Source organism: Sinohyriopsis cumingii, chromosome 6 (assembly GCF_028554795.1).
Source record: "Sinohyriopsis cumingii isolate HCF-2022 chromosome 6, ASM2855479v2, whole genome shotgun sequence".
Taxonomy (NCBI): Eukaryota; Metazoa; Mollusca; class Bivalvia; order Unionida; family Unionidae; genus Sinohyriopsis; species Sinohyriopsis cumingii.
In genome coordinates, this window is record NC_142966.1 from 64,871,651 (window position 1) to 64,892,004 (window position 20,354).

Sequence of the window (20,354 nt, forward strand, 5' to 3'; positions counted from 1 at the left end):
GAAAATAAACTCGACTTTGGACAATGTCAAGTCGAAAATACAATGTTACATTATAAATAGCATGTAATTATAAACAAATAACTAACTACCAAACAATGCAAATTAAACATACAAAACACTGCAACTGTATGAAATGGTATTTATATTTGTTTTAAATTGAATTTAAATGACAAACAACAGAATTTTACCCAGTGTCAATTTTTTTAAAATTCATCAATTGAAAATATCAGAAGCAAAGCTACGTTAGGCTTAATTCAAGCACAGGACATATACATTTTTCTTTGTAGTATAAATAACAATAAATTAATCTTTCAAGTAAGTATCAGGGAGTAGTACGGTGTATATAGTTCTGAGTTCAATTTTATATATTTGTCAGTTCCATAATCTTCCCTGTAGCTATTTTGTGTGGTATACACAATTATTCTCAAGTGAGTACATGACGAGATCAATGGAGCAATATTGAGTACAACATAAGTAGATAGCAAGCATCCATTAAAAAGCCTTCATCGGCTAGAATAAAATTGCCTGCCATGATTCAAGCGTATTGAAACCAATCAAATGTGACCACTCCAAGCAAGTGTGATAGATGTCAGAGGCGCGCCAATAATCTGGTACGCTGCCCAACATCACAAACAATTACGAAGGATTTTTCGCCCAGGACTACTACATAAAATATAATTTAATCACTCATCCTCACCTCCAGAAAAAGCACCAATCAAACAGGTTCTTTTTAATAATATGACACGAAGTCTTGTAATACTAGCTTCATAAATATCAGTGATATCGTTGTATGGGAAAAAAGTGTGGATTTGTGTGTAGAGTGTATCATGCATTAATATTTTGAAATTTTCAGAAACGTCTAGTCGTATGCACATTAAAACATCTAAAACATGTAATTATGTACATATTGTTTGCTGATCGACTAAGACTTTGAACAGACGAGGTGGACGTTAACAACAGTATTAGAGCAAAATCCACGATTCATGAATCAGCGAAATCTCATATATCCTAATATCAACTGTTATTGACCCTATGAGCTGAGATAAACATCGTTAAACCTTGTTGATGATACTTGTAATTTGGTATTCAAGGTCGGAATGATAGCATTATAATGATGCCCTATGTATAATAACTTGAGGGCATTGTGGGAAGAAGGTAGCTAGTATGTTATCATTATGAATTACGCTCGCATATAACTATATGGCGCACAAATACACTTTTGTGGGTGTCTGGGGGTGGGGTGGGGTAGGGATGTATGCGTGTGTGTCTGTGTGGCCCTCGTCTTTAGAGAAATAACCTATCCATCACGACACATTGAACAATCTATCACTCATCTAATTCTTTTTCGCACAATTAAAATGGACCTTGAGTCTGGCCCTGTGACAAGAGGATATAAGACGGACACGTCCACCCACACACCCATCCACCCCACACATCATTAAGTCAGTTATCTTCATGACTGGCATAGATCAGCCTTTCAGTTCAGTCTGCCTACAAACATATCAATTATTGCAAGATATGGGACTGACATGCACTTTTAAAGACATAATTGTGTGATTCTGTAAATACTGAATGCCAATTGGCTGAGACTTTGTGCAAAGGAGCTCGTCATAGTCCACAACAGGTCAAAATCCCTGATCCATCAGGTACGCAAACCTCACGGACGTCAATATTAATCCATATTTAATGTATGACATACTCATGTATACTACTGTCAATGTGATTTGAGAAGCTGTGGACCATTCAGTGTTAAGTTGGCCTCTTGAGAAATAAAACTGCCATCGGCTAGAATAACATCGATTGCGATGTTTCAAATATATAAACGTCGAGTAAAATGATAAAATTTTAGGCATAAATTGAATGCATCGACTATTCCGCTTAAAACCGACTTCTTTTAATCGGGTGATTTAGTCATCAGTGAGGCCGTAACGAGCGGCGTTAGAGCTTTTTCCAACACATATCGCACTAGAATCTTAACGTCCATGGTTGGTTCCAGAACATACGGAATAATCAATTTGACTGAACAAATATATTGTTTATACAGACGATACAACAACAATAAACAAACATAGGGAAAACGTTTTGAACTTTAAACAATTCTTGAGGCTATCGTTGACATCGTGGAATGGTAATGTATTACTGTATGAAGGTGGGACCCATGAAGATTACTTTATTGGAAAATATTATTCTTAGTACTTTCTTGTACAGCATATGTATCAAGAACAATAAAAGTTCCATTATAAAAGAGATCATCATGATGTAAAATAAATAAGAGAGGAAAAATAAAGAGACAGACAAGGAGAGATAGACAAAACTGGAGAACGTGGAGTTTCCAAACAATATTATTTATAGAGTATCTAAAAAAAATAACTTGAACTTTCAAAATGGTCATTGTAATATTAGTACAAAGTAATATCAATAATCTTAATTTTAAAAATCTGTAGACGTATCAAAACCCACAAGTACACCTTTTGTTATGAAAGTGTGATTCCATTTTCTAACTGGATACCAGATTTATGAATTTTAGATCTTTTTTACTTAACGCTTTTACTAAAACAGATATAATATCAAAGTGGAAAGTGTTATTTATGCATAAGTTATGTCGTTCCACTTTTTGAAGAATTGTCTTATATGAGATATGCATTTATTTTCAAAAAGACAAGAATCAACACACATGGACATAACATTAAATACCACACTTAGCAATTTGTTTTCATTTCCGTTGATTACATAGTCATAAGTTAATTATACTCTTAATAGATTTATGTATTGGATGTGGAAAGATTCTGCAGTATCTAGACTGGAGAAATCTTAGTAATTTCCATTTCACTTAGCAATTTATTTTTGAGCTATTCGTTTAGACCCAGATCTATGTTAATATAATTGTATGTAACTGCAGCACTATACTATAAAGGAAGTTCGTTATTTACTTTAAAAAGTAAGTGCCTTGAAGGATTGAGTAATGACATGATTCTTTGCCTTACAAAAGTTCATGCATTTTAAGAAGGGAAAACGAAGATATTTATAATCATCAACCATATTTTAAGTAAATCGTATTCTCTAATTAAACAATATACATAACACCATGTATTATAATTTATGTTCCTGGATAGTAAGTGTTATTTCGTAATCGCTTACGCTTAAAATATACAGAAAATGGCTATTATTCCCCACAAACTTTGCTTTTGTGAGCAGGATAGTGATATTTTTACATTTACCTATTTCCAATTAGGAAAACGGACAAATTTGTCTTTTCGATCACATAAAGTCAGAAAAAAACATATGAATCAAAATTAAAATGTATTTATACTAAAGTCATACAAAAATGATCACCAACTATTTAGAAGTGAGTAGTTTGTTAGATTTACGATTATACTGTAAATCACTCACTAATCAGCCCCCAAATGTAGTCTCCAATCATGTGCTCGTCCTAGTGTCCTTGGTAGTGGCGTTCAACGTCCAGTTTATCCTGGTGGAAGAGCTCACCTTGCTCCTACCAACCAACAAAGACACCTTCCTTTATCTTAACTTCACTTAATCTTTGAAATTTTCCACGGCGGTCCTTGAAACCTGCTTGTGTTTTGTAAATGGCCTTGACAAAGTTCTTCATCAGATCCCTCTTGATGTGCAAGATAATAAGATCTTCCTTGATTCAACAAGTGGTGGATGCTAAACATTTTTCCTGCCAGGCTCCAATGTCTGTCAGAGTGGCCAATCTCTTTTGATGTAGTGGAATTTCTCGTGGGGAAAACAGTAGTACTTTGTGTATCCAATCTGCAGACCAAGCAAGAGAGCAAAATTCTTCAAATCATCACAACCTTGCCACTGATGTTGGTCATAGTTTATGCACCTCAAAAGATGTTTCAGGTTTCCTTCATATGGACTGTTCGATCAACTAAAGTTGTTGGCAAAACATTGACATTATGCAGCAAACCAGACTTAAGACTCGTCTTCGATGAATCAATGAACAGTCTACACTAATCAGGATCATGAACGATGTTGAGGGCTGCTTACACATCATCGATGTTGTTGCAGGCTACAAGATCACCTTCCACGACGAAGAATGGAACAATATCCTTTTGACGGTCACGGAACAAAGAAAAACTAACATCACCTGCCAATTATTCCACTACTGTAGTCTAGAGCCCAACAGCTCTGCTTTACTCTTGGGTAGTTCCAAATTCCTGACAAGGTCATTCATTTCACTTTGTATTTTGAGGTGTGGTCCAGATGAGGAGGATATGAGAAAATATGGGTCATGTCGCATTGATAGTTCAGGACTAGAAGTTTCCTTCTCTTCCTCGTCTGACTCAAGTGATAATGATTCTGGTGCATCATGAACTGGCAGTCCTGCTCCGTGGGGTACTGGGCCTATAGCTCATGAACGTTTGGATAGTGCACAGTCCACATTTTCTTCTTTGACACACATTTTCCCAACTGGCACCATGCATAAGTAACATTTGCTGATATGATATGTTGGCTCTGTCCAAATTATTGGCACTGCAAAATGCATAGATTTCCTTTTCCTGTTCAACCTATAACGACAATTTGTTGCACAAGTGTTGCAGCATATGTGCGGTGCCCACCTCTTGTCCTGATCTCCAATTTTGCTACCAAAATAAAGGTGATAGGCTTACTGGTTATACTGGGCTTTTGTGATGGAAAAGTCGCGTCACCACAAACACAGTGGTGATCTGTATTGTTCACACAAGTAGGAAGCATCTCTGCTCACTTTGGCTAAACAGAAGTATGTCCCTTTGCAAAAGCGAACGCTGACAAATAAGAGAGAACTACACTGTATGATCTCTAGAGCTGATATAGAGCAATTTGTTCAGCAGAGTAATGTAATCTTAGTTATGCTTGTGTAATCCATGACTTCTCGGAATGACGTGATCCAATTAATATCATGTATAACGCAATACCAGTTTCAGATTGCATCATGCATTGTTTTGCCTAAAAGCAAGTTCTGTCCAAACCCAGTTATACCTTTATTTATAGATCCAGTCAAAGATGTATTTTAGTCATTTCTGGTTTAAATTGAGATCCCTTCCCTTTATAACTCACTTATCCTCCGCCATTCCCAAGTCAAGGGTAGTATATGCTGACCCAATATCTTTAAAACTAGAACCAATCAATAACTTTAAGGATCATTTTCATTCTCAATGACCAAGAATTAGTAAAGTTTGACAACATTTATTTCGGAAGAATTTCAGCTGTAGACTAGTGTCATCTTTCACCTTTTTTGTTTCCAGCCACGTGGGTGTCTAACAAATCCTTTTAAAATATTAAATTGATGAATTATACTTGATATACGTTTGAATTTAAGTCGTTACTTGAATATTACGATGCTTCGTTGTACCCTGTCATAATCATTGAATGGAGCATTATCGACATTAAAATGGAGTCGCAGTAGCTTATTCGCAAGAGCATCGAACTCTTTTTAACATTTTGGCTGACAAATAAGTTAAATTACATAAGGATTGTGGTGATATCGCTTCATACAGCTACATAATTGTACATGATGAACAAATTGATACTTCAACATAATCAACATGTTCCCCTATTTTTCGCTATTTGAATAAGCTTCAAATCTGCTTTTTGCAGAGAACCAGGGGCATCCTTATCCTCTGGGATCATTCTAGTTCACAGCACTTGTACGGATTATTAAAGTAAATGAAAATGTGTTTATTGTTGAAAGAATTTGGTATTATTAACATAAACTAACTGAAACCCCCTACGGGTCCGGGGTAATAGAATTGGCCCGAAGTGCCTCACTACGTGTCGTAAAAGGCGACTAATTAGAGGCAACCTGTTTGCCGTGGGTTGAGTCCCGTGTCGGGGGAGGAAAGGATCCTGGTAGTTGAGCAGATGCTTTCCATGCAATACACTACTTTGGCCTCTACTTCTCTTAGATGGGTGATCGGGACTGGCCCGGTCTCGACAAATCGGATGGTCACGACGAGACCTAGGAAGTCTTTATTTACTCTCCCACCTTCTTTATCTTTCTCCTTGTATCTCTCTTGATACCACCGTTGCCCCTATAGTCTATTCCTTTATCTTTCCCTTTCTCAAATCTTAGAAGACTTCCTAGAAGGCGGTGACTTAACGAGTCAATCGGGAGGTAATTTTAGAGACCCTAGAAGGTGGTGACTTCACGGGTCAATCAAAGGTAATTTTATCAAGTCAGTATGGCATCTGTGTATCCCTGGAACTTGAAAAGTGTCTCCTTGTTGGGCTCCATGGTGGGCGGGGAGCACGGGTGCTGAATTTTAATTAAAACCAACATGGATATTTCCAAAAAAATTGAAACAAAAGAACGAAAACTCTATCTGACTCGGATGACGAACCATGTAGTGTGGAGTAATTTCCACGCTTCATGGTCATACAGTCTAAAGATCCCACAAAACCGCTTTCAGCACTATCTCCATTTGTGATGGAAAAGACAATCACAGGATCGATTGGTACACAAAAAAGCGTCAAAAAAATGAGATCAGGTTGCCTTCTTGTTGAGTGTGAGCGACGAGGTCAGAAAGACAATATCAAGAAAATGAAAACTTTCTTTGATATTCCAGTGACCTCATTCGCTCACACCACACTCAATACGTCCAAAGTCGTGATTCGCTGTCGTGACTTAGCTGGAGGCACCGATATCATTGAAGGAATACAAAAATGAAGGTGTCACTGCAGTCCGTCGAATACGTATTAAACGTAACAATAATCTGCAGGACACAACACCATTGTACTCATCTTCAACAAACAAACTGTACCGAAAGTGGTAAAGGTTGGTTTTTTGCAAGTGAAGGTCGAGATTTACATCCCAAACCCCATTCGGTGCTATAAGTGTCATAAATACGGCCATCGCGAAGACCGTTGCTCAAAAAGCCAAATATGTGGCCGATGCGGAGACAATTTTCATCAGGAATCTGATTGTAGAGCAACTCCGCATTGTATCAACTGTGGAAAGGAGCACCACGCCAATTCCAAGGATTGTGATACCTGGAAACAGGAGAAAAAATACAGAGAGTAAAATATACATCTAACATACCCTATCCAGAAGCCACAAAACTCGTTCAGGCCAAAAACAGCCCATCCTGCCCCATCCGTCTCCACTGCAGTGAATAACATTCCGAAAACAACAAAGGACGCTCAAACACAAACAGAAACACCCGATTCAACAGCAAGCTCAAACACCCCCCATTACCAAGCACAGAAAAACATCGCATCTACTCAAACTACTTTCAATAATACCCAACCGCCTAAATCACCAAAGAATAAAAACAAATCTCATGGAAACAGGCAACAAAAGGGGTCAGATGACCCCATCAAACTCTATAACAGGTTTGGAGACATTGAGAACATGGATGCAGAAGACACTTCTCTATGCACTCAAGGTAGCTCCAGAACTACAAACAAAAAAATTCACCCCCGTACTTCCTCCAGAGAAATAAGCACACAAATTTCCTCCGCGAAAGGTCTAACCTAGCTCCACAATCTTCAAATTAAACATATAATGAAGAACACCACCATACAATGAAACTGTCGAGGATTTAAAGCCAACTACCATGATATTCTTCTGCTTTTAAACGAACATAATCCTGTAATACTATGCCTTCAAGAAACGTTCTTGAAAAATACAGATCACATCACACTTAAATACTACTCCCTGTTTAACACCTACTCCCAAAATGTTGACAGGGCCTCAGGAGGAGTTTCTGTTATTGTAAACAACAGAGCCCCTCATAGCGTCATCCCTTTAACCACAAATTTGCAGGCCATTGCTGTAAGCGTCACTCTACATCGAGTGATTACAGTTTGCTCTATTTACTTACCACCAAACACTAACCTAGTACAAAAACGAATTAGACAATCTTGTTCAACAGCTTCCCGCGCCATTTGTTTTACTCGGAAATTTTAATGCCCATAACATTTTATGGGGATCAATTCATATAAGTGACAGAGGTTAAAAAGTTTTAGACTTTATTTCTAGACACGACCTGTGTCTATATAACAACAAAACACCGACATATTTACACCCAGGAACGGGTACATACACGTGCATCTATTTGACAATTTGTTCTCTTTCGCTGCTTTTGGACTATGAATGGAAGGTCGCTGATGACCTTCACAGCAGTGATCACTTTTCAGTCTCCCTTGTAAATATTAACTCTACAACTGATGACGTAATTCCACAATGGAATTTAAAGAAGGCCGACTGGGATAAGTTTTGAAAGACTCTGTAAAACTAAGCTGAATGAGGATACAATTTTCAATGTTAATTACCATATTCAGCATTTTACATCTATCTTAACCGAGATTGCAGAAGAATCCATTCCCAAGTCCTCACCAAACTATAAAAGAACCCCAAAACCTTGGTTCACTAAGGAATGTAAGGAAGCCATTAGACAACGCCGAGAAGCACTGAAAAAAATTTAACAATCGTCCGACGCCCGAAAATTTATGTAAATATCGTATTCTACGTTCCAAAGCTCGCCGCACAATCAAAGAAAGTAAACAGCATCATCGAAGAAATATGTTTCCACTTTAAACTATCGTTCCTCAAATTAAGAAAGTTTGGGACAGAGAAAACACAATTCTCTCCGACATATGAAACTGAACAATAACAATTTTAGTTCAAAACGTGACATAGCAAATGTTCTTGCTGACACATTCTCTAAAAATTCCTCATCATCTAATGATTCAGAAGCCTTCCAAAAATGGAAAACTCAAAAGGAAAAGTCACGTTTAAAATTCACATCCAACAACTCGGAAAGTTATAACCAACTGTTCTCATGATCAGAACTAATGAAGGCTTTCGACAAGGCCTATGATACACCCGCTGGGCCTGACGAAATGCATTACCAGTTTTTAAAACACCTTCCAGAATCATCATTAACATCTCTTTTGAAAATCTTCAATGATTTATGGATTACTGGTAATCTACCTAAGATTTGGAAAGAAGCAACAGTAATACCAGTTCCCAAACCAGGTAAAGGTAGCGATGATCCTACGAACAACCGACCTATTGCACTCACAAGCGGTGTGTGCAAAACAATGGAACGAATTATCAATTCTCGGCTTGTATGGTACCTGGAAACTAACGATTTAATATCTCCTTTCCAAAGTGGCTTTCGTTATGGACCGAGCACCAATGATCATCTGGTTAAACTGGAAACATTTATTCGCGACGCATTTTTCATGAAAGAACATTTAGTAGCGGTTTTCTTCGATTTAGAAAAGACCAATGACACGTCATGGAAGTACGGGATACTAAATGACCTGCACGATCTGGGTCTAAAAGGCCGTCTGCCCTCTTTCATATCCAACTTTCGCTCAGATAGAGAATTCAAGGTACGAGTGGGCTCTGCTCTCTCAGATTTGCACGAGCAAGAGATGGGTGTGCCCCAGGGCAGTAATTTATCTGTGACGCTTTTCAATATCAAAATCAATAACATCACCAAGGGTTTGACTCCTGGTGTGGATTGCTCGCTATATGTTGATGACTTTCTACTATGTTATCGATCAAAGCACATGCATACAATTGAAAGACAACTACAGCAAAATATGAATAAGATCCAAAATTGGGCTAGTAAGAAAGGCTTCAAATTCGCGAAATCAAAAACGGTATGCATGCATTTCTGTCAGTTACGACAACACCAAGATGAACCTAAACTCAAGCTGGAGGTGAGGAAACAAATTTTTTTGTTTTATATTTGACAGAAAACTGACTTTTATTCCACACCTAAAGAACTTGAAAGCTAAATGTTTACAAGCACTTGACCTACTTAAAGTAGTAGCGCACACTGACTGGGGTGCTGATAGAAAAGTCATCATGAATTTATATAGAACGTTTATTCGCTCCAAACTGGATTATGGTTGTGTTGTGCATGGTTCAATCAGAAAGTCATATCTTAAAATGTTTGATCCAATTCATCATCAGGGAATAAGTCTGGCTCTGGGAGCATTTAAAACATCCCTGTGTGAAAGCCTTGTAGCTGAAGTGAACGAACCACCGTTATCACTTGGTAGAGAAATGCTTTCCGTACAGTATGCTCTCAAATTAAAGTCAAACCCTCTGAATCCTGCTTTTTCGGCTGTTTTTCAACCCAAATACAAAACCTTATACGAAAATAAACCAAACGCCAATCCTTCCTTTGGCATTAGAATATCATCCAGCCTTGACAGTACAAATATAGATCTTTCTAAAATTCAGAAAACGTCAATCTCCAAGACACCACCATGGCTACTTAAACAACCAAAATTACTTTTTACCCTTCTCTCTTCCACAACTCTTACCATGAAATCCTCACCAAATTTACAAACTACACAAGAATTTACACCGATGGATCAAAGGATGAGGAAACGGCTGCTACAGTCTTCGTTTGTGGAAATCACACAATGCAAGTTCGCTTACCAAATGGAACATCAATTTTTTCAGCCGAAATCAGAGCAATAGACCTTGCTCTGCAACATATAGAAAACAAACGTATTATAAACAGCATCATCTTCTCAGACTCACTATCAGTACTTCAGTCACTACACAATATAAAACCGGAGAATCCATTATTGAAAAACATACTCGTCAAAAATACCGCGCTGAGTGTCTCCCACAATATAATATACTGTTGGTTACCTAACCATATTGGTATTAAAGGTAACGAAAAAGCGGATCGCGCTGCTAACATGGCCCTTACTCAAGAACCATCTGATCTTAAAGTACCGTATACTGATTTTAAACCTAGTGTCAGAAATTCCTTACGTCACTAGTGGCAGGCATCATGGAATGATGCAGTGAATAACAAACCTTATGCAATCAAGCCAAATCTAGGAGAATGGACTCCTTCTTACAGAACCATTCGTAGGGAGTAGCTAGTCATTGCAAGAATCCGAATTGGTCATAATTATATCAACCACTCCCACATACTACAAGGTGAAGACCCACCAGAGTGCGTTTCTTGCAATGAACCATTCACTGTTAAGCACTTTATGATAGAGTGTTTCGACCTGCAACCTACACGTGATCAGTATTACAATCTGCATAACATGAAGGAACTGTTTTATACTATAAACATGACTCGTATTATAGAGTTCCTGAAAGTAGAGAATATTTACTCTAAACTCTAACTTTTATGCTGTCACCTCGTGCAGTTTTATTCAATATACATACCGTCCATTTTTAAATACATTTTCATCATTCTTCATTAACATACACCATTTACATCTCCCGTTGATCGTGAAGCTTTATTTTTCCCCGTTACAATCTTATCGTTTTAATTTCAACTATTTGTTTTGATATCGCTGGTCGATATGAGACTTTTTACAATTTTTAAAAGATTATACATATGACATTTTGTTTGGCGCTAAATAGCCTAACAGTGCTGTTGCGCCGTTAAAATACAATCAATCAATCAATCAATCAATCAATCAAACTAACTAACTGGGCATATAGACAAGCTACGATATATTGTATGCTTGTGTTTTGCTACTGCACACAAACACATGCATAGATAGATAGGTTGGTAGATAGATAGATAGGTAGATATATAGATTGGTAGATAGATAGATGCATAGATAGATAGATAGATAGATAGATAGATAGATAGATAGATAGATAGATAGATTGGTAGATAGATAGATCGATAGATAGATAGATAGACAGATAGATAGATAGATAGATGGATGGATGGATGGATGGATGGATAGATAGATAGATAGATAGCTGTCGCATGCTACCCAAACTGCCGAGAGTAAATAAGTTTCTATTGTTTTTGTATTCACTTAGTCAAGTGACGGACATATCTGTGCAGGGTTGCGTCAACTAACTGGATTATCTAAGTATAAATAAATAACATATGTTACGTAATAAAATCTAATGATTGTCAAGCTATGCATGTATATGCTCAGTAACAGTAGCGTAATGTATGATAAATAAATTAGATTAATGAATACTAAATTGTTATTACACGTTATATGAGAGGTAAAACAAAGAAGAACATTAATTGGAACAACGCTAGAAGTACACATATGGAGCCGGCGATTACATGTTCTGTATTGACATACACGCAAGACATCAGCTTTCCACCCTATGTTCCGCATTGAGCTTTAGTCACTTGAGTAGAAATTGTTTTCGATATGAAATCGTTTTATACTTGAAATTTTTTTATCACCCCACAGAGAGATGATACATTAATCAAAGGCACTGTGCAACCGGGAAGTCTAATGTTTGATTGGTTCGTTACATTATCTCCTGTAATACCTGGATTGGTAGTTATGTTTCGTTCTTAATTTGGACATAAATTTGCACCCATCCTCGTCTTCAAATGGATTACTTGGGTCAGGAAACGAACTACAAGAAGGTAAGACACCCAATCAAATAGTATTTGTGCTGTCGAATCAAACTGGTTTTAGAAGAAAAATAACCATTCCGTCTCAACTTTATCAATACTGTGGATCAAGAGCATATTAATTTGGTTAGGAATATCTGGTCACACAGAGCTAACTTTCAAACATATCCAATAATGGCATGTGGTTATTGGAAAGAACGTCATAATTACATATTATTGACACTGTTATATACGCACAAAAGGTAACAATATCTCACGTGATTAATATCCGAGTTTGATCTTAGAAATGTATGTCATGGAGATAATTCTGATACAAATAGAACAGATTACAATAGGTCTGAATATATAATAATTCAGTATGAAAATGATTCTACAAGCATTCTCGTTGATGAAGACACTGATTGAGACGTAGGATTGAGCTTCTCTGTGGTGTTCAGAACTAAGAGCAAACAATGAGGAAAGAAAATCACATTTGGTTCGTGTTAACTCAATACAGGAATGTAATGGGGAATTAAGGACAAAAAGAGTATTAATTGCAATCACGTAGAATTTTTAAAACTTCCTGAGTTATATGTGAAGAGCATTGCTTATAAAGTATAATCTAAACGAGCTTTAATTTGTTGATGCAATGATAGAATATTTTTAAGATTATTACAATCAGTGACATTTATAGTAGTTTATATGATATATTTTCTATTCTGTAAGAAAGGGAGTAATAGTTTCAAAATGGTGCTAGTAATAGGGTGTTTAATGAAGTTTCTCTTGCTGATATTAGACAAATCCAAGATGGAAAGAAATAGAAATAGCACTGACTTGCAAACATATTAATTAAATGTATTAAAATCCCCCAGAACAAATTCCCAAAACAGCATTCCACCCTCTCCCTCTTTCCAACTAAATGAAAGCTAATTAACTGATCATTCTTGCAAACAATAGTTTTTCTTAATTTAAAATAACTTACCATATCTTCAAGGTAACTGCTACGACGGCGGAAATGAAAATTGTTAATTGATTACTTCTCATGAACCGATGCATTTGTTCGTTCTTTAACCAAAACACTGTCGTAAAATGTAACTTGTTCTGAATGAATGTAATGCTGGTTTGACCTCCAGCAAGTTACTCTAGTGGTCATCTGCAATAGAGACAAACGGATTAGGAAAGAGGGTGTTATGTGATGATAACTAACGCGTCAAATTACAGTCCAAGACCCAACGTTACCACCATACATCCTCTCTAACAGCCACTCTGATCATCCTTAGTAGCAAATATATATATATATATATATATATATATATATATAAATATATATATATATATATATATATATATATATATATATATATATATATATATATATATATATATATATATATATATATATATATATATATATATGCTGTTAATTACTTTGAAGGGTGCAAATGATGGTCATTTCAAAGTTCATGAACTTCGAGGCTTACCTCAGCGGAGACATCTCCAAGCGTGGGAAAACCAAGCTTATTCTGCTGCCATTGAGGGAAAGTTTGGAATACGACCTCCGGCGTCACATGTGAACAGTACAGAAGTGCTAACCCACCGTGACAAAAAGTAGAGAAAATGCAACAGAAAAATAACAGCTTTTTTTGTTGTGATAGTTCTTTTAGGCGGTATCATCGCAGCCGTGGTGTATTTTGTCACCAAAGGTATAGCAAGCATCGTACGGATTTTAGATGTTACCAATGCAAATTATATCAAATGATGTTGAAATTTTCGAAACATTTTTCTGTGTTTTTAAAAATAAATTTTAACATTTTCCCTGCCAATGTGCCTGTTTGTTTGTTTTTGTTTTTTTTTTTAAAAAAAGCATATATTCAATTTAAAATATAAGACACATTCATATGAATCTTCAGCGGCTGAGAAGTATGTTTATGTTCCGAGTTATTTGCCTGTTAGTTCTTAAAGGTCATCTAATGCCATTTACTACAATTGATGTCATTTTCACTTAGCTTTATTAATTGGCTTTGCTTTTTACCTACGCATTTTTTAATAATATTTACTCAGCAGAGTACAATATGTTGATTTTTTATTTGATTTAAATACCAAACACGTTATCTGCTTCAAAGTGTAATGATATAGGTCTTCATGTTTAAGAGACACGTAGAAGAAGTTTAAGAAACCACTTACCCTGATGCAGGCAGTGTTGTTGATTTATTTAATCTTATTTAAGTTATGCATCTGTCTATAAATGCAATGATGTTTCTTGAATTATAGTGGAATAGTAGCATGAAACTGACAAAAATAAAATATTTAGATAAATTAAGTAGTGGTAAAACAAAAGTAAATTTGGAAAGGTTATGGGAATATGAACCACAAGACGAGTACAAATCCTGTCTACTGCTATGTTGAATATTACAGAACAGTAAACACGAAATATAACACATTCAGAAATAAAATCTATAAATTAGTTTCACATTTTTTCAGCGCCATCGAAAGAAGATCCGAGGACAGAAGCCTTCAAGAGTAGGTTTGATTAAAATATATTATATGGACAGTAAAATAGTCATGACGTTTATCAAATCGACCCTCACATACACAAATAGTCCTGCTAAACTTAATATATTGTTAGTGTTCTTAAGATGGAGTTTGTTCGTTTTCATGGGAATTATAACGAAGATATTCATCCCAAAGAGAAGCACATGTCCACAAATAAGTTGCATAACAATATCTTGTCCGGCACTCCAAGACAACTAAATTTAGGCTTCTGTCACGCAAGTGTATGACAGCCACAGATCAATGTGGCAACTAGATTTATTTGGCAATGGCTTGTAATGACTTAAATAATATAATGAAAACAACGTCTCTATAGGGAAGCCTACAGTCTCATAATTTTTATTTGTACCAGCTGATCTTTTTAATAAAGATTTGATACTTAGCTGGTAGAGTCGATCATGAGACATAATCCATCTTCCTGTCGTCACATGACTAGCATTTCTTTGTATAATGCATGACCGCTATATAATTGCAATCATATATATATCAGTTATGTAATGTTCATAACACAATAATATAAAGCATAAGAGGAAACTAAGTCAACAATGAACTAAATCAAAATGATATTTTAGTGAATAAAAAAACAAAACTTGTCTTATAGAGGATCAAAAATATTTTTTTAGTACCAGCTATTGTCAGTAACAACGCTTCTAAAACTCTGAAACTAACATAAGTCCTAAATTGGTAAATAAGAATGACTTTGTGCCTAATACCGAGTAAGATTTATCAAAAAACACTTGCAAAATTGTCCAGGGCAAATCAAAAAGTATAGACATGCATCACGATATCTGTTTCATTGCTTTTTAATTGTTTCTTTAACATATATTGAAGAGCTCCTTTTCTTCCAAGAGCATATAGGGCAATAACCGAGGAGACATAAATATTAACAGTCGGATGGTGATTAAATCCTATATGGTTGGCATCATTTATATTAGAATGAAGTTAATTTGATTAGGCATCGATTTATTATTGGTTCATTACTTTTAGTGGAACTGAGTTAGTGAATATCTGACGTGGAAAACAACACGATTTTACTGGAAGCCAGAGTTTGCAGCTTAGTAACCCAGTGAGCAACCACGCATTCTTGAAAACTTCTCTAGCTCCGTGAGTGTGTGCGCGTGTATAGGTATATAGAGTTGTAACTATAGTTTAAGGCCTAGAGTTGTAACTATATATACTCTAGGTCTTAAACTATGTATCAGGAAGAAAGTGAAACCACCAATTTTAGTAGAATTAACAAAAAAATATTTCTCCAATTAACAAACTGAAAATTTAAGAAACAATTAAAGTATTTTATTCAATCCCAAATAATCCTAAGGATCCAATCATAATAAAAAAGTATAGAATGTCTAGAATTAATTCAAATAGTCTTCAGTGTGCTGATGTACCATTAGTCTTTGATGTATCGATGTGTCAGTAGTCTTGAATGTTTTAATATTTCAATAAGCTTGAATGTGATGTTTTACTAAGTCTTGAATGCATTGTTGAACCATAACGATACAGTCCTTAATCATTCCAAAGTTGTTATTTAGTCCAAAAATCAAAAATCACTTTATAACTCTAATGAATAGTTCAAACGAATGTTTTCTTTCAATTATATCTGAACATAACTGAAAATGTTTCCACAGACTGAGTGGAACATAAATGAAAAATATATTTATGAATCCTTTATATATACAAACCTCTTTTGACCTACAAAGCAATAGATCTTCACAGCAACTAATGGAACATTCCATCAAATTTTCAACACGTTCTCTTCCAGAACATTCTAAGTTCCTATTAAAGGTTTAGCCATAACCCTAAAGTTTGCTATAGTTATTTAACAAAACATAACAATGATTAGTTAGGCGAAAACTTTCTCATCAAACACGGACAAAGGTAAATTACACAATATAAATTAAACATACATGACACGTCTCTTCATATTGAAAGAGAAAGATTTATTAAAAACACTCTTTTACATATTAGTTACATGTACATATCATATTATTTAAATTATACGGAGGGATATCCTATGAATGATACTCATCTTAATTAAACAAAAGATACATAACTCAATAGAGTAGTTTCACACAAGTGAGAATGTATGAAACTTCTAATTCTTATTCAACAAATCGGTCGGGCTTAGAATTCAGAGGTAGCTTTGGCTTTAATCTCTTCAGGTTTGACTTCATCATTTAAGACAATATGTTCTGAAAATGTGACATAAGTACGGAAAATCTCGCATTTACTTCAGTTTATTGTCAGATTTGAATCACTGAGTTGATCAAAGAATTTAAGAATAGTTTCTAAGTGATCTTTCCAGGTGTCGTTGTAGACGATGAATTGTCGTCCAATATGTAGCCCAGATGTTATCGTGTTCACTAAACGCTGGAGTGTAGATGGAGAATTTTTCATACCAAAGAGTATCACTTTATATCACTAAAGTTCACTCTTTCCGTGATTGGATTTTGCCAGAATCCTTTTTAAAGATCAAACTGACATATTTTGAAGTTCCAATTGTGTCCATGCAATCCTCTATTCCTGACATTGAAAATAAATTCGTTTTGTTGACAGTTTTGCTTTTTACGCACGTTATCTGATTTAGGTAGAAGAATACATGGTGAACCCCTACTTGGTTCCATAAATTCTTTCTCCAGTATATACTGCATCCCTATTTTTAAACATTCCTGCTTGAAAGTATTATTCCTTAAAGAGTGCCGTTTCACAGGTGTATAATCTACAATCTCAGCGTCATGTTGTAAATGATTGTGTTGGATCATCAGGAGACATATTCATGTGTTCATATTCACATAATAATTGTTTTGGTTCACTCTTCCCTTTTGGTTGTAGATGTGAATGTTTCTGAAACTGGTAGGTTAATATTTCTGAATCTTGACGACTGGTTATGCCAAAGTCGCTACAGTCACACAGCACTTCATTGCTTACTTAATGACTCTGTGGGACAGGAACAATTAATTTAATTCAACGTATAACTGTCAATCTTTAGCAATATCTTTGAACATATTTATAAGACAAAGATGTTTCTACTTCCACCTCCGAGGAGTATTAATGATATAATTAAACACATTTAACCCACACAAATTTTCATAATTATATTTTCAATGCTTAGGTATGATTCATCTCTTGTTCCTTTGTGTCTGGGAATATATAGACAGTCAGTTGAAATCATTCTGTTATAGCGGTGATAATATTTATGTGGACAGTTTGCAGAATTTGCTAATTTTGTCTTTAACATATTTTCATTCTTTAGGACAAATGGGATGAGAGGTTGTTGATTTGACTTTTGCTTTGCTTACATGCATAACACTAGGTACATTCTAGTGTTTATAAAGTAGGTTTCTGCATTTACTTAGAGATGGTTTTACTAAGAAAACTATTTCTTGATTATTTTGAAGTTCTTTAAGCTGAGATTATTTTCTTTTTGAAAGCTCTTAAAAGTCCTTTTCAATCAGGTTATTTTGTGTTGTGTAGTATGTTAGTTCTATATGCTGTACAGAGTTATTTAAGGAGGAATCGTGTAATAACACGCATGGATAAAGTCCACATTCTGTTCCAAAATTGATACATGGTTTTAGAGTGTCTAGAAAAGTCTGAAATCTGGATTTTTTCCATTTAGCAGGATGGAAATTTAGATTTAATATTCTCAGTGGTCACATATAGTTGTTAATGTTAATGCTTGCGTATATCTTGTGGCGTAATTAAGTAAATATAGAGTGACTTTGTTTATCTCAATGGTCTATTTATGCTTAAAATAGTACATGCCAATACACGAGCATCATAGGCAATCAAATATCAAACAATATTATTTCTTGATCAGGGCGAAGTTAATTGAATAAAGCCCTTCACAAATGCTTTAGACCAAAGGTGTTAGCAATGATAAGATAAATTACTAGAATCTCAGTAATATTTATTGTACCTGAATCTTCTATAGAACTGAATGTGAATTTAGTATCATGTTTTGTACAGAATCAAATTCAGAAGCTTCCGAGTTCATATTTTCCTTGCATGCACGGAAGGCCAACTTGGCTATCTTGAACCATTGTTTAATTCTTCTTGGTAGCCGCTTGTAGCTGTTCGGAAACAAATATTTATTTTGAGCAGCCTTATCTGTGATAATTTGTATGCTTTGATTTGCCAACATGAGATTAATGCATGGTATTCTTTGCATATGCATATATTTGATATATATTTGATTTAGATTTTAGAAGTTCTTTTTAATTCGATGTATGCTATGAATAATTATATTTTGGATTCGAACTTGTCCAAAATCTAGTTAATCTTCTTCTTGACCTGAATAATTGATTTTTGTTTTATAAAGAATATGTTCAATTTGAGAAAGGAAAATTGGGAATTCTCCACCAATTGCCAGTTCTACCTTTTGTATACCATATTTACATTACAATTGATGCAATAGACCTTCTAATTTTAACTAAGATTTTATTTAGTAACCATGTGGAACCTTCTAGAATGAATTTTTTCGATTAGGTAGTTTTGTTTTAGAAACCGCTAATTGTGACCATAGTCAGGTAGAAGAGTATGAAAGCAGTTCAATTGTTGTCTTCAGTATTTCATTTGGGTTGGAATTATTCATTCGTCTCTGGAAATACAAAGTGCTCAAAATACCATTCTTTGAAATAAAGACCTGGATTTTATAGTGACATTCAAATGAAGACATATTTTTGGATTATATTATTGTGATTCAATAACAGACCGTGGGCACAACGTAACAACACAGACCACATCATGCACATCAATACTTCCAGCGTTGGATTATTGTTTGCAATATCAGTAAAGTTTGTTCAAAAGTTTAATAATTAGGACTTGTATTAGAAATTCTAGTAATATTTTGGGATTGAATTCACAATACCGTAAGTTATTTTTAAAGTATCACTTTGCAATTTTAGGAAATAAATTATTTGTTGAATTTTACAAAAATTGTTGGTTCTCACTTTTTTCTATTATTTATTTTAAAACCATATTGTCGTATATAAAATACCTTACTATCTTTGCTGGATGTCTAAATCTTGGAATTTTGTAGTCAAGCATACAATCTTTGAAAACACCTTTGCTTATTTAAAAAATAACTATCAGCTCTATCTTTTCAGGTCTTACATCTTTCCTCTTTTGTATGACGTCCACGATGTTGTAGAAAATACGTGTCATTATTCTTTACAAAGAGACATAAGAGTTGTGCTAAGCTTTATTTCAAATCACAAGTTTACTCGAGAGAACGCAGTTTTAGCTCTCAGTGTTTTGGAAAGCATAATTTTGCATACTATCTTATCTCATTTCTAGATATTGCATGCAGTTTTGAAACAATTGACGTATGTGGCTACCAGAATGTAAGCTCAACAGACCGATGGATACAGGTGAATTCTGCAACCTCTGGTTTTCTAGATAGATACAGGTTTGGTATGTAAAACGTTTCTGGTAATTTGGAAATAACTACCTTTAGAGGAATATGTCAACGAAATCAGTATA

The 20,354-nt window shown here is 35.1% G+C and overlaps 1 long non-coding RNA gene across 1 annotated transcript; it reads left to right on the forward strand.

The window, feature by feature from the left end:
• The first annotated feature begins 12,192 nt into the window (after positions 1 to 12,192).
• Positions 12,193 to 20,294, forward strand: LOC149797100 (uncharacterized). Its single transcript, XR_016421495.1, has 4 exons — positions 12,193 to 12,353; positions 13,756 to 14,023; positions 14,802 to 14,840; positions 20,169 to 20,294. It is a non-coding gene; the product is annotated as an uncharacterized LOC149797100 (long non-coding RNA).
• The last annotated feature ends 60 nt before the right edge of the window (positions 20,295 to 20,354 follow it).